We start from the raw sequence: 24156 nt of genomic DNA on the forward strand, positions 1-24156 counted from the left end.
GGGGACTGATTTTTGGGGTCTTTGCCTCCCCCTACATAGCAGTGGTGTTTCTCTGTCCTGCCATGAGACCAAGAGATATGGGTTGAAAGAGACCTCAGGACCTGCTTGGAGCACAGGATCACTGAGGGCCCTCTTGACTCAATTTGACTTGACCACCATGTTAGTTTTTCTGCTGTTTCTTAATGCCTTGTCTTCTTTCATCCCAATCCTACTCATCTCCAACCTTCTATTTTATTGTATTTTATTTTTCTGTTTTCCCTTTTCCCAGCTACAGCACCAGTCCCTGGCAGAAGGGGAGTGTTGGAGCCAAACTTGCTTTACCCCTTACAGACCCAGCCCTCCAATTGTACTGCAGAGATGCTTCCTGGGCAGGTAGGTGTCAGAAGTGCACCAGCAAGGGTGAACTGTTTCAGGAGAGACCCAGATGGAGCTATGAAAATATTCCTGACTGATGTGGTATCTTGGTTAAAATTCACTTCAGGAGGTAGCCTGAAGCTACTGAGGGCCATCCCTTCAGATGGAGGGGGTAATTCCTGTGCAGGAATTAGCAGTCAGCACACCTGTTACTAAAAGAGACTCCAGCTGAAAAGAGAAGAAGGATGGGAGGGGGTGAGGGAAAAAAAAAAGGAGGCTCTTCAATTTAGTGCAATTATCTCAATTTTCCCAGGATAAGGATCCTCAAGATATTTATCTGATTTATAAGGGTGCGCAGCAAGGCAGCAGACACGTCCTTAAAGAGACATTTATCAATTTCTTAAGCGTGGATGAGGGGAGAAGGAAGAAAAAACAAATGAGTGAGAAGGAGACACTGGAAGGAGATTCTTTTGGACTTGGGAAGGAAAAAGGAAGCCTGCTCTCTCTGTATGTTTTCACTTGTGATTAATAATCTGTGGAGAACTGCAGAAGCAGGAGGAGGTTGGCTGGGTTGGGACAGCGGAAGAAACCCTCTTGTAGACTGGGTTACCTTTATACTTCCAACAATTTATATTGGGATGTGTATTAAGTATTTCCTGAATAATTTCTTTAGCTTACATTTCTGCTGGGGAAATGCTGAGGGTTAGATTTATGCCAGGCCTGGAGACCTTGCACAGTCGCAGGAAAGTGCTCTGAACCTGCATAAGTTTGGTTAAGGTGACACAAGGTTTCAGCAGCATTTATCTTGTCCAAGTTCTGGGCTCAGGGAATTCATGATTGTCTACACTCACTTTTAGGAAAGGGAAGCAGAATTCACCTGACACTGGTGGCTCCCCACTATTGGAGGGAGTGCACTCCTCTCTATTAAAAAGACAGCCCTCTTTTTATCTCCTTCAGTGCCATCAGACTTTCTAATTTTTCCCTCTTGCCCATACCACTGCTCTGCCCTTTAGTCCTCCTCCTCTGTACCAAATTCCCAGTGCCTCTTCCTCCCCTTATGCCCTGCAGCTGCCATTGTTTTCTCTGTACCTTAGCAGCTAAAATAGTTCTGGAGACATTCTGCATCTTGGAGGCTGCACCTTTGCTTTCCTCCTCATCCTTGTCTTCATATTATCTGTACAGGGGAGCAGGTTCGAAAATCCTCATCTTTCCCTAAAGTGCAGCTGCTTTAGTGCCATTCCTGCAGCTCCTCACAGCTCCCTTTCCCCTCTATCACACTCAGACTTCTCGGCATCCCTTCCCAGCCCTTTTGCCTCTCTGCTGCTCCTTCACGTCTACATCCCTTATTGTTCTGCGACACTGTCTTGTCACATTGTACCCTACTCCCTTGATTTGACAATAGAGAGACAAAAAGAAGGGATTCAGTGGATGCGAACGAAATGGGAAGTGGGAGAGGAGGAGCAGGGAAAGAGAACATCAGAGGGAATGAGAGCAAATGCTCATGGCTTAATGTGGCTCAGGAAGTCACCTGGGGGAGTCATCGACTGAAGGGTCACTGACCCTTGTGAGTAAATTTCTGTAATAAACTGGTAAAAGTACTGGCAGGCCCAAGTGATTTAGTTTAGAAATTGCTATAGTTCAGCTCCCCTCAAATGCAATTCTGCAGGACTGTTAGCAAGCACAAAACCCTTGCCAGCCTAAATATGGTTTACTTTTTTTGTCCCTTAAGTTTGTCTCTTTACAGCATGGTTATGTTCTCATAAATCTGTTGCAGCGTGTTTGCCAGCAGCTGACCCATTGGAAAGGATTTGTGTCCACCAGAAAAGCCTTTTGGATAAACCTCTCTTTGTCAATATGCCTTTTTAAGGCCCTCCTGCACACAGGTTGCTCTAGGAAAAAATTGCTTTGTCAAGGACCAGCTAACTTCACTATCAAAGGTCTGACTGAGGCAGCAGCCCTCGGCTGTCACACAGGGGCACCCACTTGTCATCACTTGCTGTGGATCTCACACATCCTGGCCTCTTCTGTAACAGCTGACTTCGACAAATGAGATGCAGCCTTACTATGAGGGGAGAGATTTTAAGATCCCTGATCTCAGTGAAGTTCCTCATGGCATTAGAAAGTCAGAGATGCTTATCTGCCTGTGGTACTTAAATTATTCTCTGATATCATCTTCACTTACTCAGGCCTTTGGCTAGATCTCACTGGGGTGGGAAAGGAGTCCATAAGCCTCCCCAGTGCTGCAAAGGTCCATTTGTGCAGCTCTCTGTATTGGCATTGACATGGTACAGGCACTATTTTCTTGTGTTGGTGTAACAAATGTGAGAATTTACTTGTAAAAAGCCCTGTTGAGATTCATATATAATATGTATTTCTGCTCAATAGAATTATATATATTATATATATATAGAGATTATATATATAATATATAGAGAACTATATATATAGTATATATTATTATATATATAGAATATTATGTATATTTATATAGAGAGATTATATAGAGAATATATATTATATAGAGAATATATAGCTTGTGTAGTTTTGGTGCTTTTGTAGGGGCATTCTGCTCCATGGGTAGGGGCCAGAATACTGCAAATGGAAATACAGTCAGCTGCAGTGTGTTTACATTTATCCTGTTCACCTTGGCCCACACAGTACAGACTGCAGCACCCACATGGGTGCTCATCTCAGTACATCCTCACCTTGAGACCTGTACACACCTGGCAGCCAGTGGCTTGCACTGTCCTTCCACCTGCACATCTGCCTCTCCAGGCAGGTCACTGTCTGCACTGGTTCACAGAGGCAAGAAAAGCATGTGCTGGAGGTATGGCACTCACTGCAGAAATGATGGCACCCTGATGTGCTGTGCAGTGCATCAGCTGTGATTTCACATCACTCTGCATCTGTAGGGGTGCAGTGAGTACCTTTAATCCCTTTGTCCCGTAGTCTCTCTCCCCAGATGTGGGCAGTGACCCAGTGGGCAGTGGAGAAATAGCCCCAGCAGAGGAGTGTTGGGGCTGTTGGGCACCCCTTTGAAGCAGGAACAGCCTTACAGGACATCCCTGGTGTACTCTGGAAAGGGTGATTAGTTTGTGGAGCCCTGCTACAGCAGCCCATTGTCACTCACCTGCTCTTTTACCACTGAACTGCCTTTAGTCATGGGCTGTGTTGTGCAGGTAGGGGGAAAAAAAAAAGAAAGAAAACCAAGGGAGGGGAAAAATAAATCAAAGAACAGTGTGTTTCGTGTTGTTTGATCTTTGAGGAATGCTGAAGAAATCTCTTAGGCCACTGTCTCCCCAGTTGTGCTCGTAAGGAGATTATGGACCTCATGCTTTCACAGGAAAACTGTGCCGGCTGCTGGGCCTGGCACAGTAATCCAGACAAAGGATAACAGCAGCCTAATTAATTCTCATGTCTCTGAATCTGATAACAGCACAGTACACAGACGAGTCCGTAAGGACTTAATGAGTTTAATCGACTGCACTTGATGATTTTATTTGAAACCTTGTGCCACAAATTAAACTATTAAAAATGCACTTGAACTTGATTGGCAGCTGTAATCCAGGCAAAGTCTACTTAATCCGCGGGGGCGGGCAGCAGGGATGGATGCAAAAGGCTGGAGATGAGGAGAGGGAAGGGGAGGCTCCGGTAGGTAAGGGGATTTTGGGTGAGTTTAAAGGAAAGCCGGAAAGAAGGGCAGAGCTTCACAGAAGCTGGGGGTGAGGGTGGGAGGGTAGGGGGTTAATCTGTGCACACCCAATCCTGGACTGAGCTGTGGGATGTGGGAATGGTTCAGTGGTCCTGTGCTCTGCCCTGCAGGACTTGCCAAGCAGCTGAAGGGGTTGTTGGTTGGTCAGAGTGAATCAGCTGCTGCCCTTGGAGTGAGGTGTTAACAGCAAGGTTTTGCACAATTGAGAAGAGGAGGATGTGAACAGCAAGGTTTTGCACAATTGAGAAGAGGAGGATGTGAATCTTGGGCCCAACCTCCAAATCTCATGCACACCAGCTTGGTGAAAGGCCAAGGAAATGCACACAGGGATATTCACTGTGTCCCAGACAGTGGTGTCACCTGTGGGCAGCCACACACAAATACTCAGTTGCTCATTGTCTTTAAAAGCCTCCCGGGTGAAAATCAGCCTGTAAAAAGGTATCTGTGCAGAAACAGATACACTGTCCTGTGTGTCCTCTGCCAGCTGCTGTCACTCACGTGTTTGATTGTGCTCATTCCCATACATAAATATCTATATACACATGCAGACATGCACAAACAGTGATTTGGCTCAAAATGGGTCATTACCCAAGAAGGGAAATAGCATATAAGTCTGCTTTGAAAGTCCCTTGCCCCCCACTCTGCTATTTAAAGTAATTTGCAAAAGATTTGCAAAATTATAAACCAATTTGCAAATAAATGATCATGATTAATGGCATATTCTTTAGGAGGTGACAGATTCGTAATAGATCTGTAATCCCCCTTATTATGCAGGAACCATTAATAGCAGTAGGTGTTAAGAGACTACATTACAGCTAGAATAGGCTTCAGGTGTAGCTCTGGAGTGGAACAGGTCAAGTTTTTGTTGCTATGGCTTTTTTGCCTATTGTCATGCTCATAATTGGCAGAAAGCAATGTGTCTCTGTGCCACTTGGGTTTCACAGCTTGCTCACCTCACTTACCCTACCCTAAAACTCCTGCTCTTTGGCAGCAGAGGGAAAGCCTTCATCTGCTGATGAGTGAAGGCACTGCACGTCACCGAGGCAGCAGGGACAGCTGGCCTGTCCCTTTGTGCACCTCATCTCCAGCTTTCTTCCTGCTGCCACCTGGAAGTGATAGGACAAAGGGTGATGGCTTCAAACGAAAAGATGATAGGCTTACATTCAATATTAGGAATAAATTGATGGCTTTGAGGTTGGTGAGGCCCTGGCACAAGTTGCCCAGACAGGCTGTGGATGTCCCATCCCTGGAAGTATTCAAGGTCAGGTTGAGCAGGGCTGTGAACAATCTGGTCAAGTGGAAGGTGTCCCTTGACAGCAGGGCTGGAACTGGATGGTCTTGGAGGTTTCTTCCAACCCAGTTAGTCTATGATTCTGGATGTGTCTTGGGGTTTCACAGGAGTGCTGGGGGTGAAGGGTTATTTTGGCCAGCAGCTCTTGAGGCTGTGTGTGGTGGGTGAGGCTTTGGTGCAAGGGGGAGAGGAGCAGGAGGGGGAGCATGCAGCCTTATATGGGGGTGCCTGTGTCTAAAGCACTCCTCAGGGGTCAAGAGCAGTGCCAGTGCCCTTGATTTCTGAAACAGCAGGGCTTTGCTACCTGGACATAAGCAGATGATCCAACAGTCCAAAGCACTCACCCTGCTGTGAAGGATGGTAAAATCCTACTCCAGTGATTCCCTTCACTCAGAGAAAATCCATCCCCGACCTTACACCTTTCAAGGGGTTTAATGCATTGTACATGGATGGGACAGACTGAGAAGCTGCCAGAGAAGTTCCATCTATCCTGCTGAGTACCAGCCTGGGGCAGAGGGCAGCCTGGTCTTGCTCCCTCCTCCATACACTTTCAATATGCTGTTGTGAATAGTAGTCATTGATTAGTGATTTGGTGATGCCCTTTCTAGGGAAAAAGTGTGCTAGGGGAGGTTTTTTCAGGTGAGTTAACACTGAGATCCTGGTTGCTTCTCCTTCTGAAGCCTGGAAATTCTAGAAAGTACAGAGATGGAAATTCAAGGTGTTGTGCATCCTGACTAATTGCATTGGCCCTGGCCATAGCTGCCTTTTGAGTTTCTCTTCTTAACTGTAAAGTTGCAATTCACTGTTAAACAGATGCTTTACTGTTAAACAGTATGCTTTCTCAGTAGTGGATACATTTTAATTTTTTTTACTGAAAAGAAAATAATTGGCATATCTTTGACAGAATAATTCTTAAAGACCTTAACATGGGAGATCAGCTAGGGAATGGCAAAATATTTTCATCTATTTGGTGTTGTTAGTGCTTTGATTAAACAGACTAATATTTCTGAGTCTGTCACTTAGCATGAACAGCAGGATATTTTGTTATCAGGTAATTCCCTGCCTACAGTGGATGCAGAAATGGTTGGATGTAAATCATGCAGTTAATAATACTCCACTACAGAAGGCAGATGCAACTGCTAATTGCGGAGCCTGGGATGCTCAGTGAAATCACAACAACTTATCAGCCTCTGTCAGGTCACCCGGGCTCTCCCCCAACCTCACAATTCCTGCCAGGCAGGATACCAGGGCTGGTGGCACAAGGGCTGTCCCCTCTGCTGCCCTCACAGCTGAATCCCAGGACAGGCTGGGGACAGAGCCAGCCCATGGCTGTCCCCAAGGCAGGGCAGTGCTGGCAGCACAGGCATCGTGGGCAAACAGCCACAGAGCCAGTGCACGCAGTGCACTCCTCAAATATTTACCCTTTGTTTCAATCTCGACCTCTTTGCCTCTCAAGATAAATAATTTAGTGTGGAAGCCTTGAAGGTTAATCTTGCATTTATTTAATGTTACAGGACACTTGGCTCACTTACAGCTAAAAGCCCTGCGTGCTGGTTGTTAGTTTATTTAATACAAGTGCCATTTTCTTCACCCTCTTCTCTCTGAATAGCTGAAAGGGAGGAAGGAGAGGAAGCAAGGGGAAGGAAGAGTTATCTGTATGCAGCTTTTATCTCCTGCTGCAAACTCCATCAGGAGTTGCACCCTGGGGAAACGTCGATCCGAGTGCCTCAGCCCAGCCAGGCATGTCATCCTCCAGTCGATCCAAGAGGCTGGCTCTGAGCACCGGTGAGAAAAAAGGGGAAAAAGCAGAGGATCTTACGCTGACATCCCCGGCACACCGGCTGCGATAGAGCTGCCTGCCTTTGCCCAAATCTGTCAGAATTTGCAGGTGTGCCAAAAACATAAAAAGAGAAAGCATGATGGGGGCAAGGAGGGGGAAGAGGTGAGGCGGGGAGGAAGAGTATGTTTGCCTTCATTGATGAGATGCTTTTTCTCTCCTTTGTCCAAAAGCATCAGGTGGTCCTTCACAGGAGACCTCTACAGCACTGCTAGAAAGCTAATGCAGAAGGAGAGGGTATCTGAGGGAGGTGTGGGCTCTGATTTACCTTGCTTGAATTATATTTCTAGTAATTTCTAGCAGGTCAAACCAAAACTTTTGGGTGGTTTGCAGCTGGTTCAGCACTGGGAGGCTCAGTGCTGGGGGGTTCAGCATCTCTTCCTGCTGCCAGGACCAGCAATGAGGAAATGGTCAGGAGCTTCCAGATTTCAGCAAAGGCAGAAATCAGCTTGTTGCCCATATCAAATGATGGATATGGAGTGCAGGGACTGGAGAAGGCATTTCAGCATCATCCCTCTCTTTGATCTCATTTCTAGAGATGCACAAAATCAAATGCACGGTCCTTCCTGAGACTTTGCCAGTTTATATACACTCCAGACATATTGGACAAAGAAGCTGGAGAAAAAAAGCCAGACACAGGGAGCAAACAGGCTGCTGAAGTTGGTTTGGCTTTTACAGCCCAGCCCACAATTTTGGATCAGAAATTTGGTGTTAGCTGCTCCCTCCCAACTGGGGCTTACAGCCAGGAGCTCAGGAGGGGGGCAAATTCCAAGATTTCAGAACAGCCTGTCTGTATTTGTCCAAGCGCAAGCCCACATGGACAGCAGGCAGCGAGGAAGCCAATTTTCCCTATCATCATGGCCAAGTCTAGCGGAAATGTTACTCCCACGTTGTGGCCTCAGGCTGCCCTTCCAAGCTCTGGCTGAAGAAATCTCCCTCCCAACCTCAGCTTGTGCCTCACCAGGTCTCAAAAGCCACTTTGGCAAACTCTGCATTTGTCTGGATGTGCTCCTCACCTCTTGCAGTGATAGCTACACTCATCTACCACTTCAGAGCATCTTGTCAACTTCCTTCCCACCCCTGTTTTTAGAGGCCTCCTAAGGCGAAATATTTCTGATTTCTCTAAAAGAAATAATCCCTACATTCAGTAGCATTAGGGCCAGCAAGGGAAGAGGAGAAATGTCAGAGGATGCTGGCAGTGTGATCACACTAGCATGTCACCCTAGCATAGTCACATTTTCACCTGCTCATGTTGTCCAGCCCAGCTGTAACTTGCTGGTAATTACTTGCTTGTAGCTGATGTGAGACTCCCAGTTCTCAAAGACATCTGCTTACCTCCAGGTCCCTGCTGTGTGATCTTTCATTTGGAGTTCACCTCTACGCTTTATGGCGGTTTCCTGGATAACGTTCCAGCTGGAGAGGCTCTCAACTTCATCCTGTGCTGGCTTTTCTCCTTTTAAAGGACACTTTGCATCTTTCAAAAAACACCAACAGGATGCTAAACGTAGTCTATCAGGATTTGACCCAAAAAGGATAGACATGTGTGATAGGTGGGAGACTTGAGTGTCTGGGTGTTCGTTTGTGCAATCCAAATCTCCTCAGGTAGAGATGTGAACAGAATGACCTTTCCCATGAGCTTCAAGTGATTCAGTATTAAATGGGAAATAGCACAAGATCAATGTGTCTCGTAGCTTTTCAATGCCTCAGTCTGAACCAGGAGAGACAGTAATAAGAAAAAGAATAATTTGATAAACAATATGTGTTGTTTTATTTTTTTCTTTCTAGTGAGGATTCTCATACGTGTTTGTGTTGGTGAATAGGCTCATTTTTGTTCAAGACAGTAATTCAACTCAATTTTTATTTCATTTTGGTTCTTGCTGGCATGTACGGGAAAGGATATGAGAGTGGGGTCTCTGGGAAGACGCTTAGAGCACCCAAGTTTGACCCCTGTCTGAATTATCTTCTGCAGGAATCACTTTCCCCATGTTGTGGAGGAAGATCCCCCACCTGCTGCCTGGAGATGCCCTGCATGTGCAAGCAGTGTCTGGGGGTAGGACCACCTGGAGAAATGGTGAGTTGCAATTGGTAACTGCTTCCCCAATCCCCCCACACTGGAAGAGGTTTGAGTCAAAGTTTTCCGAAGGACAGCTGGGAATTCGCAACCCTGAGCTGTGTTTATCTCCTAGGACCTTTGAGAAGAAGCCACGTGGATGTGTTCTTCAGACATTTTTGTGTCAGCCTTTATGTACCACTTCCATGATTTAATATTTTAAATCATGTCAAACACCCTCCCAGTCGAAACAGCTCCTATCAAACTGGCACTTGTACTCATAACACCCTGCCACCCACAAGGATGTGCTGATCACTGCCAACCTTCTGGCAAGCTCTTTGCTTTTGTATTAGGGCAAGGTGATTGACAATGCTTTGTTTGTCTTGATAATGGAGAAATGTGCTATTTAGAAAGAGAAAAATTCACATCAGTGTCTCCCCAACATGATCTGCTGTCTGCCTTTTCCTTCCCCCACCCTGTGCCCCCTATTTAAAAAATATATTGAGCCAGACAGCTGCAGTGGCTGAAGAAAGCAGTTAATTCCCCTAACAAGTCTCTTGCAGAAAGAAGTGCCAGCCAGCCCAACTCTGAACATGGGACTGGAAGTGTGTATAGGATTAGGGGCATATCTGGTGGCCCAGATTCCCCAAAGCCAATTAATGACTGTTACAGAAGGAGGATTTTCTTTCTGATGTTGAAAATGCATCCTTAAGTCTGGAGGGGGAAATAAAAAAAAAAGAAGGAAAAAAGCAAGAAGAGCTCAGGACTCAAAGGGAAAGTTCAAAGGGTTGGGATTTTTTGCAGCTGGAGTTCAGAAGAGAGGGGTTTGTGTGAGCATGTGCATTTCTGTACTGCTCTCTTCCTTCCTCCAGTTCTGTTTTCCTTATTGATCCCTCTCGTAATATGATTCCCCTCCGGTATAATTGAGCAAAAATAACTGAGAGTAAACTCTTGTAGATTTGCTCCTGACTGAGTGTTAGTCTTGTCCTAGAGGGCCTCAGACCAGCAGACAGATGCCAGTGCTGCTCAGTGCTGTCCCACTGAGCCCAGTGGCAGCTTTGGAGCAACCGAATCAACACAGATGTTGGGGGCTGGGGCTGCTCTGCAAGGCGGGAAAACATGCCCAGATTTCCTCAGTCCCTTTCTTTTCCCCCTCAGCCATCTGAAGGTGGGGTTCCCAGAGAGCAGAGGGATTTGCTGGAGATGCTCTCTGCAGCAGTGGCACCAGCGGGCTGGACCCAAAGGTGGCTTTTGGGAGCCCGTGCTGCAGTAGGTTTGCACCACTCCATCGCCTCTCCCAGCTTCCATTCCATAGATATCCCTGCCTCTGTTTACTGAGAGCTTTGGGATCCCCTGTGATGAAGGCGTGCAAGCAATTATCACTGGAGCTAGGACAGAAGGCAGAAGGCTTGTTTGTTTTTCTGGATCCAGGGCTGTTTGCTCAGCTGCATCTGTATCACTGCTAATTATTAAGACATTTATTACCATGCTTTATTTATGTGTGTGGGTGCCTGTTTACCTTTCCCTGAAGCCTACAGATTTAGTTGTTCTTGGAAAAGGATTTTTGGATCCTCAGTAGGATGGTTGGTGAGTCCCGATGCTCCCGCTGAGGGGTAGGGGAGTGAGATATCTTTGGCAGTTCAGGACTTACTGCTTTCACTTCTATTCCTTTATTCCCAAGAGCTGAAATTTTTTGAGTTCCCTGGAAGAATATGGGATGTCTGCTCTGCTCTTAATTTTTTATGTGTCCCTCACCCTCTCTATTTTAATCAGAAAATCCTGTGCTCAAGAGGCTTCTCTCATCTCAAAATCCAGCTTGAAGTGCTGGAACAGGGGAGATGGCTGGTGCCGAGAAGCTCTCGGGGGGCCAGGGCGAGGTGGGGGATTAATGAAAGAGATCTGTTCACACAGACCATTATGAAAAGTGGAGTTGAGGCTTTGCAGGTGCGATGTGGGGATGGGGAGATTAACTTCTGCTGGGGCTTACGGCTGGGATCAGGGCAGGTGCAGCTGGCAGTAGGTAAATAGAAAATATGTGAGCTTGATATTAAAAAGGGGCTCTTATGTGGAGAAAGCCTTGAAAGCTGTTCACCTCTGCCCCAGCCCTGCTGCAGCTCACCATGGAAGTGGGAACATGGAAGGATGTTTTTACTTGAGGGTTTATGTACCGCTTTTGCTGGACCATTTTGGTGATGTCCTGGTAAGGAATGGGTGGCAGTGAAATTATCTCCATGGCAACAGCTATGGAGGGCACAGATGAAGTGGTTAGGACAAGATGATGTAGGAGTCAGGACTCCTGGTTTATCTTTCCAGGGTTCATGGTGTGATCTAGGGATAATAGGTTCAATATCTGTAACCTGACATTTACCATCCCAGGCCCCTTAAAGTGGTTAGAGATTGAGGGTTAAAGGTGTTTTCAGGCAGAGCAGGGAAGCAGCTCTTGAAACTCCCACTGACTCCAATCCCAAAGCCAGGGTGTTCTGCTTCCAAGCAGGACCATCTTTAACTTAATGATGAGGTGTCTTCTTCCCTCATTCTTTTCCCACTCTTGCCTGGTACCTTTACAGCATCTTTCCCCTGATTTGCATGGATCTAAACTGGCTTGGCCTCACAGCGAGCTCTGAGCCTCTGCGGCTGCGAGGCGACATTATGCAGGAGGGATCGGATAATTTCATGATTGTTTACATACATCTGCATTCCATATCGGCTCCAATTTGTGCTTTTGTCAAAACCAGCATGCTGGTATTTCTCAGAAATTTTGCTTTCCCTTAACCTTTTCTGTGCAGAGCAGAGAAGAGCCTCTGTCCCCCTGGGCAAAAGCAGAGCTCACGTGCAGCAGCCGCCTGCCTGTCCCAGCAGCTGGGGGGATGCCCTTTGATAAACTCTCAGATGGATGCAGAAGGATGGTCTCTGGGGTCCTCCACTGGGGTTTCTCAGCTCCAGAATCAAGGGAAGGGCTGTGGCCATCCCTGCTTCATCACTTAGATGAACATATGGTGCCAATTGCAGCTGCAGCAGAGCCAACTGCTCTGTGCAGTGAGGAAGGGGATGCCGCTGGTCCCTCCACCTCTGTATCCTGCTCCATCTTGGGCATCTACAGAGCAGCAACCAGGGAACTGAGCAGGCAGAAATTTGTTGTGTAGCAGCAAATAATTCTAGCTGATCCTTTTTAAGCAGGTGGTGTTTAGTGGCAGCTTGCCTTGCCTTTCTTTGTTTTATTGATTTGAGGTTGCTGCAGAGTTGTTCAGTTTAAAAGAGAGAGGAAAAAAAAGCAGGCAATGGGGACAGACCTGGGGGATCTGGGATCTGGTGTAAAAGTCCTGTCTGAGTTGTCCACTGAAAGTCTTTGTGGGTCATGAAAGGAAACTTGATGTAGTGTTCTGGCTGTGACTCTTTTGGGAATGATCCTGCAGTTAGGGAAAGTGCGTGGGAAAGGTGTGATGCAAAAAGAGATGATCTTCAGCCACATCCTGCAAGTACCTTCCACTTTGAAGCCTGCTGTGACTGCACACCCTCTTTGAGCCTAAAGGCAGAGCAGTGGCCAGTCCAGGGCTGCTGAGCTGTGTGGTGTTTGCAGAGAACTTACACTTCCCAAGCCAGACCTAAGTCACCCATCAGGCTGGCAATGCTCAGCTGGGTGAGGAAGCAGGACCAGGGTGCTGACAGATGCTGATGGTGTAGCTGGGATTAAGGGCTGGAAACAACCACTTCACTTACACTTAACTTGGAAACATCTGACTTGGGCTGGGGCTCCAGGTGCTCCATCAGAAAGCTTCAGTGAGATTTAAGGTGTACTTGTGGGATGTGGACATGGAGGTTGTCGGAGAAAGGCTGGGCACCCCAAAATCATGAACACCCTTATTCAAGGTGTGGAGCTCAGTAAGGAAGCCTAGTCAGGAATCATGGATCAGTTGGGGTTACCTCTGCTCAGTTGGCGCACCATGACCCTGTCAAAGAGTTGGTCTCTCAGGGAAGGAGGTGGGAACAGGTCCAGCAAACCTATAGGACTAGACAGACCTCTGTTCTCAGGAAAAATGACTATGACTGGTGAAACCAATCCATCATTATAGGGTGTCTCTTTCTCGCTACAGGGGCTGGATCCTGGAAAGCATGCAAAGCACAATGTGCAGAGGCTAGTAGTTTGAGAGGGATGAGAACATCCTCTCCTTTCAGACCAGGAAACACAGAAAAACAGATCTTCTGTTATCTCTTTCTCTAGAGAGCAGAGCTGAAATGACATGCCTCCTCTTTCCCCTCATTGCAGGATTGCTCTGATTGTTGTGATGATTGCCTCAATCCATAAAAATTTAAAGAAAAATACCTTTTGATTAGTCAGCCCAGCCTTGCACAAGAAAACCAGGCATCCCCAGTCAGCCAGGTAAGCATCAACTTTCCCAGCCTGCTGAGGGAGGATGATGCCCTGTGGAGCCAGTCCCAGGGTTTGGGGCAGAGCAGGCTTGGCTGCAAATCACCCAAGAGAGTGGAAGCATTAGAAAGAGGAAAAAGGTGAGTATGAAGAGGAACAGAAACTGTACAGATTATAGAAGCAGCCATGTCTAGGCACTGCTCTCTAAATGAGCCTTTTCTGGGAAGAAAGTTGCATCACCAAATAAAAGTTGGCATTTACCAAAGGCTTTCCAGTTGCACATGTCATTCCTTCTTCCCTGTTTTGGGGTATGCTGCAGCCAGACTTTCATATGTCTGACCAGTAATTAATTAGGAGAGGATCAAGGCTGATAATTCCCTGTAATCCCTTCTCTCTCATCTTTTTGTTCCATAATCCTTTTAATGCTAGCAACTTGGGGGGTGGGGAGTGGCAGGGGCAGTGGGGAAACCTGAGCTGTAGTGTGGTGCTGGTGCTGGCAGAGCCTGGCTTTGCGATGCCAGAGCATCCCTCTGCTTCCCTCCAATGACATCCCCCAAGGGAACCATCCCAAACTGGGGGCAGCTCACAGGGCAGCATAGGAGGGGAGAATTTTCCTGTGGGGAGAACAGGGTTGGGGGCAACAAAGCAGGGGCAGGGCAGAGAGTAGAATCCCTCATTCTCCAAATGCCGACAGATTTCAGTTTAACCTCAGGATCTCCACTGACCAGATCTCTGCAGTGTCCATTAGGAGATCCTTTATTTGCCTCCAGCTCTTGTCATACCACGAGGACACTTAATCAGTGCTCTCCATCACCTTGTGATCTGGAGAGAGACACTGCCACCCGAGGAGGTCTGCTGTCTGCTGAGGCCCAGGTGTCGGCAGCACAGAGGAGATGGGGAAAGAAGTCCTGGATGGGGAGACAGGTGGGAGGACTTGGCTATGGGTAGAGAGCAGAGCTGCTGCTGTGTTCAGGTGTGTAGGGGAGGAATGGCCAGAGATGGTGGGTTTCGAGCAGAAGAGGTTTAGGAAATGAGAAAGCTGGCACCTGATGTGGCAGTGACAGCTGTAATAGCTCTACACTTCCGTATGAATTAGCCAACGTGTGCTGCTAACACTGACCCTCCTCTCCTGCCAGGTCAGGAGGAAATGGAGAGTGTTGCCAGCCTGCATGACAAAGTGTTTGGGTGTTGAGAAAGCCCAGCATTAAATCAGCCTCCAATCTACAGGCAAGTTGTTCATGTTCCACAGTCCAACGTCCTCATTTCCCTCTGACTCAACTTCTTTAAATACTTTCTTCCCCGACAGCTGGAAGAGGAGATGTGAACCTGCCGATTCCAGGGACTAAGTGGGTTTGAAGGGCCTTTTGTTTGATCAGAGCTGTGGTTATTACCCCTGACAGTCACAGGCAAGGAAGTCTCCAACGTGTGTTTGACTGAGTTAAGGTGCCTTTGATTAAAACTTCTCTTTATCCCATTTAAACTGCAGATCATTTCCATTCACAGTGAGAAACTAAATAATTCAGTGCCAGACAGCAGCATCAATGCAGCTGGAGGTATGGGATGCCTTTACCATGCAGGAGACATGGCCCTTGCCTGCTTGAGGGGAGGAAGTTTTGGGAGATGCAGGGTTTTTTGGGCTGGATGAAGGTTTGACCCACAGTAACACATCGTGATGGAGCAGCTAGAAAAATGCACATGATGCTTTATAGACTGAGCAACGGCCATTTGCTGTCACAATCCCTAAATCCCCTCTCTCTGTGTGTTTAGTAACACAGATGTCTATAAAGTAAATGCCAGCTGATTATCAGAAAACATATTTGCTGAGAATGAACAACTTTGTAATAATTGAACACCAGAGATAAACACTGACTATATGGTTTTGTAACTTCAGAGGGTTATAATCTGCAGTGTACCAAAATAATAAATGCCCATTGAACAAACTCTTTTGCCTCTGTATCACAGTGCAAATCTAAGCTGAGTCCCTGGAACTGTTGGTATCCAGTGGCTCCTACCTCACTTCTGTTTAGGATGCAGATGGAAATCTGTTTCCTGGATGACATGCATTGTGCCTTTCTAATTCTTCTCTCCTATGGCTGTGAATAGGTTTTCACTCAACTTACAGCACGACCATCAGCCCAAAGGATGTCCAGAAACATGATGTCCACAGCACCCAGCAGCCTGGAGCCTTCCTCCATCCCGCTCCTCGCTTTGCAGGTATGTAGCTCACAGTGTTTGGAGATGACCATGGGTATTCACTGACCTGCAGAAACAATCTGGGGAAGCCTCTAGCAGGTTTGCAGCTGTTCCCAGCTGAATAACCATAACCATAATAAACCCAAATAGGGCCATTTTCTTCAAGACAGTGATCTGTGTATTCCTGTCACCTCTGTACGCAGTTAGGAGCACATGGGCTTCTGTTCGTCCAGTCTTTGTGCCGAACTGCAGCTCTGCTGTGGGCTTTTTTCTATGCATCATTTAAAATAGCACAGAGTTAAACATCCATTTTAAAATAGCTTTGTTAAAAAAAGAAAAGCTTACTCCCCATGGCAATCAAAGGAAGAAAGAATAACCTCCCTGCAGCACCCGCCAAGTTTCAGGTGAAGGGGACTATGTGAGAAATAAACACGGTGCCTCCGCCTGACACTTCCGATGGGGTCAAGTTTTTCCTGCACCATAATGAGGTCTTGTTAGGAAAGTGGGAGTGGTGAGGTATGCTCCTTTCTCTTGGATCTCTGCATTTCAAGCTGCCTGCAGAAGGAGTGTGGTTGGGCATGGGAAAGAAAAAAAATTACTTGTTAGAGATTTCTACCTTGGGCTTGGATGTTCTGAGGATACAGCAGTGAAGAAAGAAAAGATGGGGGGAGGGGTAGCAGGAGGCCAGGCAAGCTCTGCAAACAGTGCTCATCTTCTCCCTATTTCTTTTTTGTGACAATCTTTGTTGGTGCCTCCATTAGATGTTTTAACTTCACTTTCTGTGATGAGGAACCTGGGAGATGTGTTGGCAAAAGCTTTGCTTTCCTGGCAATAAGAAGGCTATACAGATTTGGGGGCTCTTGTGGCATCTAAGTGGATGGGGAGGGGGAAGGAATCCAAACTTTCAATCAAGCCCTGCCAGCTCTTTTCCATTTGAGAGGAATGAGGCTTGCCTTGTTAAAGGCAGAGCGCGAGTGAGAGCGGGCAGCATGCCAAGAGCCATTTGAGAGGCAGGTGAGACTTTCTGAAGTAAGAAATATCCATTCCACTCTAAATTGAAGTGTGTTAAATAAGGATGCTGTTCAGTGCTAATAAGGCAGGGAGTGAGCTGGAGAGCACAGCTGGGGTTACGGCTCTCGGAGAACACAGAGGACCCGCGCTCGGATTTGGCCGTGGCTCTGGCTGCGTGCAGGGAAATGAGCTCCAGGCAGGTGTTGCCCTACTTCCTGAGGATGCACATCGGTCAGCAAAGGCATGGTTTGCTTGACTTAGCTCTTTTTTTTAGCATTTGAGCCCTAGGGTGGGAGTGATGGGGGTTGTGGAGGTCACGGCTGAGGGTGCAGAGGGACAGGGCTGGGTTTGGAGCTGGCATGATGTGGAAAGCTGCAGTGATGGACTGCAGCATTTGGACTTTCCACATAGGGATAGGGAAAGCTGGCACAGCACCTGCTTTCATTAGGCTTTTCTCTACCTGCAGGTCCCAACCCTCAACAGGAGAAAAGCTCTCAATTTTTTTTTTTTTTTAAATTTCTCTTCTTTTCTAAAATGCTGAAACACAGAAGAGCAGATGTAAATTAACACATAAATCCAGGTTGGAGGGTGTCACCAAAAAGATAGGTTGCACAGTAATTAAAGAGCATGAAATTTTCCATGAGATATTTTTTATTGTGCTCTAAATAGCCAATTGCTGTTTCTTAAATATTCAGTAATTACTGTAACTGGATGCAGTTTGGCTTGGAATTTAATAAGACCTTACTGGAGAGTCTATTAGATCACCAGGAGGCCGGTGGGATAATTTAACAGTAGTGCCTGTCTCTGCTTATTGATTGTGTCCAGAAGGCAGCGCAGTGGTGTCCAGTCGATAGGGCACGAGAAGGGGGCAGGAGGCACAACCTGCCCCTGGCTCCACGGCCAAGGGGGCTGGGGTGAGCCCTGGGGGTGCTCATCTCCAGGCTGTGAGGGACTGTGCTCCACAGAGCCCTCCTTCCCAGAGCCCTCCCTTGATTTTATAGGCAGAGCAGAGAGGTTCAGGGGTGGGGATGTGTGTCTGCTTGGGTTTGTGCAGCTCTGCCTGAGCTGACCTGGTGCTCAGGGGAGCCCTGTGCTCTTTGCAGTGCCCCTGAGGATGGTTTTCCTCTGCTGTCCCAATATACTGGATCCTTGAGGTCTGTTGCCAAACCCTCCTACCCCTCTGTGTGCATATTAAGGATGAGGAAACACACCCTGGATATTTACCTTATGACATAGCGGAGAAAGACTCTTTGGGAAAAATGCTATTTCCATCCTTGCTGGCTGGTGCTTCGGAAAACATGAGCTGCCAAGTATGTGTTTCCCTGGAACAATACAGGGCTAGGAAATTACCCACAAGGAGGGGCACAGCTGTGCTGTGGGGCTCTAGGGAGAGGGAGGCTGGTGCACAGGGGCAGCTCTGCTGGGCTGCCCTAGGAAGGGGCCCCATTGTCCAGGCAGATCCTTTTGGAGTTACTTCCAGGCTTTGTCTTGGGTTGTCTCCAGGATGTCCCTGGACACCTTCTGGAAGCTGTCTCAGCCTAGGAGCCATGCCCAAATGGCAGCAAGGATCAGACTGCACATTCCCAAGCAGAATGCCCCAGCTGGCTCTACACTCCTGAGCACCTCCATGTGCTTTCTTGCTGTACCTCAGGGCACAGGTCTCACAGCAGCAGATGATACTGCTCTGGCAAGCTGCTGGGCAGCCCCCCAGTCATCTCAAATATTTAGGATTGAAAAGTTTACCAGCCCTGTTTGCTCAGTGCTTTGAGATCATGGATAAAATGCACTACTGAAGGATTGGCAGGTTGGTTCCTGCCAAAAGCTGAGATTGTGCAGTCCTGGTTGCTCTCAAAATATATATTTGGGAGACATGTTCTGCTCTGAGACAGGAAGGAAACAAATTCCTTTATCATAGCTCAGACCTGCCCACCCAGCTCCCAGCACCAATCAGGGTAAGTCAAATATGTCTAAGCAATGGCTGCAGCATCTCTTTATGCCTGGAAGTGATAAGCTCTGGTTTAAGGCCACAATAGTGGATTTAAAATTTCTATTTCCAAACATTGCTTCTATAATTAGGTGGTTTTGTATTGTATGCCTCTCCCCCAGGAATGGAAAAAAACCCCTGACAAACCCGTGAGATATTTTTGCACAAGTTTCTGCCCTCCAAAATGGAAAAACAGACTTGGGGGCTGAAACAACTCCAGCTGCTCAGCTCATTTCATTTTTGCAAGTGAGGACCAGGCACTTTAGAAAGAAATGCTTCTTTTAATTGCAGACCAGCTTTCCATGATTATTTGTTTATTTTTCCTCCTGAATGAGATTTCATCCTGACCTCAAAACCACAGCCCTCTGGATCACACTGTCAGGGTGTCACAGGATTATTTTACTCAGGGAGGGAGACTCACTTCCACGAGAATTCCTCTATATTCCCACTGCTTGAGCTACAGTTGCCTGATCTTTCAGACACATAATCTAAGTGGACCTGCATCACTGGAGGCCAATTTAATGCCAAGCCATAAATTGAAGGATCAGGAGTGACCAGCCACAATAAAATCCTGTTCACAGATTAGGGAGTCCTGGCTGAGCAGCCCTAGAAATTGAACTGGGGGACTGGACTAAATCAATTTGATTCACCCTAAGGACAGTGATGCTACTGAAATGCATAAAACAGAAAAGAGCAGAATGTCCCATTACCATGAACCTAAATAAGGGGATGAACCATTCAAAAGTGCAGCCTGACCTTTTCTAGCTGTGATGTCCCAAGTGCTGGCTTCACTCCTTTTATTCCCATTTCTTTTCCACCCCTCCTCTTCCCTTACCTTGATTAGTGGTAATTTTAGGTCCCAGGTTAAAAAGAAATAGTGATGGTCCTGAAAAGGGAACCGGCTTCTATACAAAGCTTACAGTGGAGCTGGACCAGCCACATGTGCATTCCTTGGCATGGAACCTGGATAACCTTAATGCTGTTTAGGTACTCTTGGGAAAGGGAGGGAGTAGACCACTGTTCTCCTGAAGGAATATTCCATCTATGAGACCTCAGGTGGAGAAAGAAGGGCATTGAGATGAACATCTCCTGCAAGAGAATGCATTGTGCCACCCTTCTGCCAAGTGCTTTGTGGATTATCTCCCTGTCACAGGAGAGATCAGTGATGTGGAGCTCGAGCACATGCTCATTTCATGCTCTGTGTAGCAGCTATGGAGAGGGACAGGGAGGATGGGAGTTGATGCCACGAGCCACAAGCCTTGCTCTCATAACTCCAGAGCTTGCCCATGGGACAAGACTCCAGTTAGTGCAGGGGGAAAAGCAAGCTGCCATAGAGCTTGGCGCATCTCCATAGGAACAAAAACAGTTGGAAAATGTGGACTGAGCACTGTTCTTCACGCAGAGCAGTTCATGCAAGAAGACAAAGAATGTGGCTCAGGAAAGACCTCCTACCCTGCTCTTCTCCCACTGCTCAGCACATCATTGCCTGCACCTCTGTGTGGCTGCCAAACGTGACTGGAGTATGGCTGGGTATGGATGCCCTGAAAGCTGAGGGATGCTGCAGATGGCTGCAATGGGGCTTGGAAATCCACAGCCCGTGAATGACCCTGGTGCTATCCTTGATCCCTGGGAAAGCAGTGCTATTCCTGCTGCAAACCATGACCCTGCAGCTGTGTCTTTGATGGAGGACGCACAGGGAGTTTACTAAACAAATTGTGTGGACGTGTTTGACTCATACCCCACACTTGGAAAGTTCAGATCAAAGGCATCTTCTGTGGAATCCCTCCTACCCACAATACTCTTGGAAATTGCCCCTCTGCCTGAAGAGTTTGCGAACAATAATGACTGGCCTTTGTTCAAAACACTAGCTGTAGCTGGTGGGAGATGGCTCGGCACAAGGCAGTCAGCAGAGCAGTCTATCACAATTCAGATGTGGCTTGATCAAATTCAAGGCGGTATAAGATGTGGAACAGATTACGGGCTGGATCATATAAGCCACAAACCACATTAAAAACGTAGGGGCAACAATAGATATTCTGCTCTCACACTTAAACATGATCCTGAATGAAAGGATTTCCCCTGCCTCCAGCCCCTCTTCCCCTAAAGCAGGATTTCTGTCTCCAGAAAATGCCATCCAGTTGCGTGAAGAGCCTTGGGAACTGAGAGCATCTTTGCATAACAATGTCACGTCAAACAAATTCCTGCCTGCTCCTTGTCTACCACCTGATGTATTGTGCCCCAAAATGGTTTTGACTACCTGCCACCTCAGCAACACCCGCTGGCTATGAAAGTAGCAATTGCAGAGGCAGCTGTGAAAATGAAAAGTAAAATGGGGTGGAGGAAGGAGGGGAAAAGCCAGCTCCATGGTGTGCTGAAGTGTTGGGAGGATGGAGGGAAGAGGAAGGCCAGCTGGGGATAGGTTTTGTCCTCCACTTTCCAAATGAGAGATGATGTCTCTCAAGTGCCATACAAATGAGCAATGGTGTGGAAGGGCTTTCTAATCATTAGTGATTGTTAATCAGTTCATTAACAGTGATGGTCGGCATTTTTAAAGAGGGACGAATTGTTTTCCTCCAGAGAGTAGAGCTCTCTCTTGCTGTGGCCCTGCCATTATCTGTGGATGTGTGTGTGTGTAGGGGCAGAAGGAGGAAAAATAGGGTGTTTTGGTACCCAGGGCCTGATGCTGAGACACCATTTTGGTTCTGGCAGCAACCTCAACCCCATGGGTGCTGTGTTGAGTCCCTGGGAGATGGGGAATCAGGGCTCCCCAGCATGTCTAGAGCAGATGTAATTAAAGCCTTCCCTGCCTGCCACAGAGCATATGGGACATGTTAGCAGAGTAATTAAATTTTGTGAAGTGAGGCTTTGCTGGAAATCTGGAGGGTGGGTCGGTGGGACCAGGGAGAGCAGCAGGGCTGCCTCTCTCACCACCTCCAGCCCTCACTCCAAATTGCTCCTTGTGTGACAAGTTGAGGAAATAATTAAGTGGTGGCTCATTTACATTATTTATTGAGTTTGTATGTATTACAAAATTCTGGGGAAACTGGTCAGCTGTACAGATGTTGCAGATGAAATAGAGGCATATTTGTGTACGTGTGTGAGTTCTAAGCAGAAAGGCAGATGTGAGGACTGGAGAGCAGAAGGGGCAGAGAGGGGAATGGGAAGGACAGAAAATCTGGTTCTTGGAGACATGGGTAAAATATGTGCAGTGCACAGTAAATTTGCCAGCTCATGGAAAATTACAGGAAGAAACTGCTTATGAACTGGAGTCAGTGCATGTCTTTGGTGAGCAATGGAGGGAGGGCGACCACAAAGCCTGGAAGTGTTGGTTTGCAGGTTTCTGAATAGGACACGTCTTTACCTGGTGAAACTATCTGAGACAAAATTTTACATGTTAAACATGCATTTTCATATAGTCTTTTTCACTTAAAATAAGAGAGGGCCTCTTTTCTAGAAAAAATAAAAAGGTTAAATAATAACCCAGTTTTAACAAAATTCCTGTTAAGATTGAATGAGTAATTTGTAGTTGTCCCACACTGAATGTTGTTTTGTTTTACTTCCCCCACCAAAGCTGAGATTTGAAGCAAATCATACTCAGTTTATGCATCATACTGTTTTCTTTGGTCCAAATCTTTTAGTTTCCCCTATTGAAGTCAGTATTCACCCCACATTGTGTTTGTGCAGCTCTTACAAAGGAGCCAGTTCTCATAAACACCCAGCTTCCAGCAGTGATGATTATGGAGCTTACTAATACAGGGAATGGGTTTATCTCTTCCTGAGAACACATCCATAATGACCTTCCCTTTTCTCTGTCTTCAGGATGCTCATAGAGCAAATTGTGGATTGGGAAGGCTGGAAAATGGTGACCAACCACTGATCTCTCTGAAACGATTGCTAGCTCCAAAGCTTTTGTTTGAGGAAGTGGTGAGGGAAGGGAGTGGGTTTGCTCCTGTGCTGCTGGGACATGGTATTCCCTGTTGGCTGCAAGCACGGGGCAGTTTTCAAACAGCACAGACAGCTCTGTTTGAAGAAGTGCTGCCTAATTACCCTCCTAACTGATGAGAGTGACAGTGGCAGTCACAGCTGTATGGCTGCAGGTCTCACATCACCCCTGGAAGCTGAACTGGGCAGTGGGATGCAGGCTCTGGCATTCCCTTCTCCCTCCTTCAGGGCACTGCCCTTCCTCACGTGTTCCAGCAGCCTCAGCTGACAAAGCCTGAGTACAGACCCAGCTGTAGGTTAGGTATGACACTACCTGTGACGTGTTTTGGGTTTTGAAATACATCTGAGACATTGCAAGGGAAGGGAGAAAGGGTGGGATGGGGCTTTGTTTTGGGTAAACCCTCTTGTAGGGTTGAATCCTCAGAAATGCTGAGGCATGGAAAAGTATGTCCACAACAGCACTGTTTGCTTGGTGTACCAAAAAAATTGCTCTATCTAGTTGTCCACAGGACCTTGGATCACCTCAGCTAGTTGAGAGAGACAAACACACACATACAGGCAAACTCATTCTTTTACCCTGTTCTCAAAGTGATGATGAAGCAGGAGCAAGGCTTTAAATGAATAAGTGATGCTGAAAAGTGGGGTCACAGCAACTGTTTACCAAATTAACGCTGTCTGGCCTCATATTTGTTTAACATCTGCTTCAGCATCTGCACCGCTCCTTTGCTGGAGATCACTTCAGCTGGAGGGGGTAGCTGTGACTGAGGGCAAGAATCTCCTCATATCACTGCCAGTTCTCCCTGTCAAGGCATTTTTTCATTGAAAATGAGACATGGGCATATCAAAAATACTCCTGAGCCAAAAAAAGCACCATAGATAGTTTTGAATGGTGAGAAGTTCAGAAGGTTTCAGTGTTCTTTTCCCCTCATTTCCAGTTAGAAGTTATAGACTGGAGACTCCCCACAAGTCATTAAATCTCCTACATTTAGCATCGATTCTTCCAAAACACTGTCTTCCCCAAAGGGTTTGTTCATCTTTTGGAAATGCTTCTCTTGGTAGTTTCTCTTGCCTCTCCTGGAAGCTGCTCCTTTATGTAATTGCTCAGCAAGGGCAGAGCTTTCCCTGCACCCCATCTCATCTTAGTGAGCTATGGTTTAAAATTGTCAGGCTTGTGAGTCTGCAGTAACAGTGGATTCTTTGGAAATCTGCAGTCAGTGGATCCAGATCTTGTGTGCTTCTCCAGACTTCCTGGCCTTCAGACACTCACCAGTTCAGCGTGCTCAGGTATCCTTGGCCATCCTTGGGCACAAAAGGGCCGAAGGTCCCGATCTCAGCAGGGAGCCCTCTGGTCCCCAGTGCCTGCTGCAGGAGCACGGTGTGGGACATGCCAGCCCAGCCTGACGTGTGCCCTGTGTG

Source organism: Poecile atricapillus, chromosome 9 (assembly GCF_030490865.1).
Source record: "Poecile atricapillus isolate bPoeAtr1 chromosome 9, bPoeAtr1.hap1, whole genome shotgun sequence".
Classification (NCBI taxonomy): Eukaryota; Metazoa; Chordata; class Aves; order Passeriformes; family Paridae; genus Poecile; species Poecile atricapillus.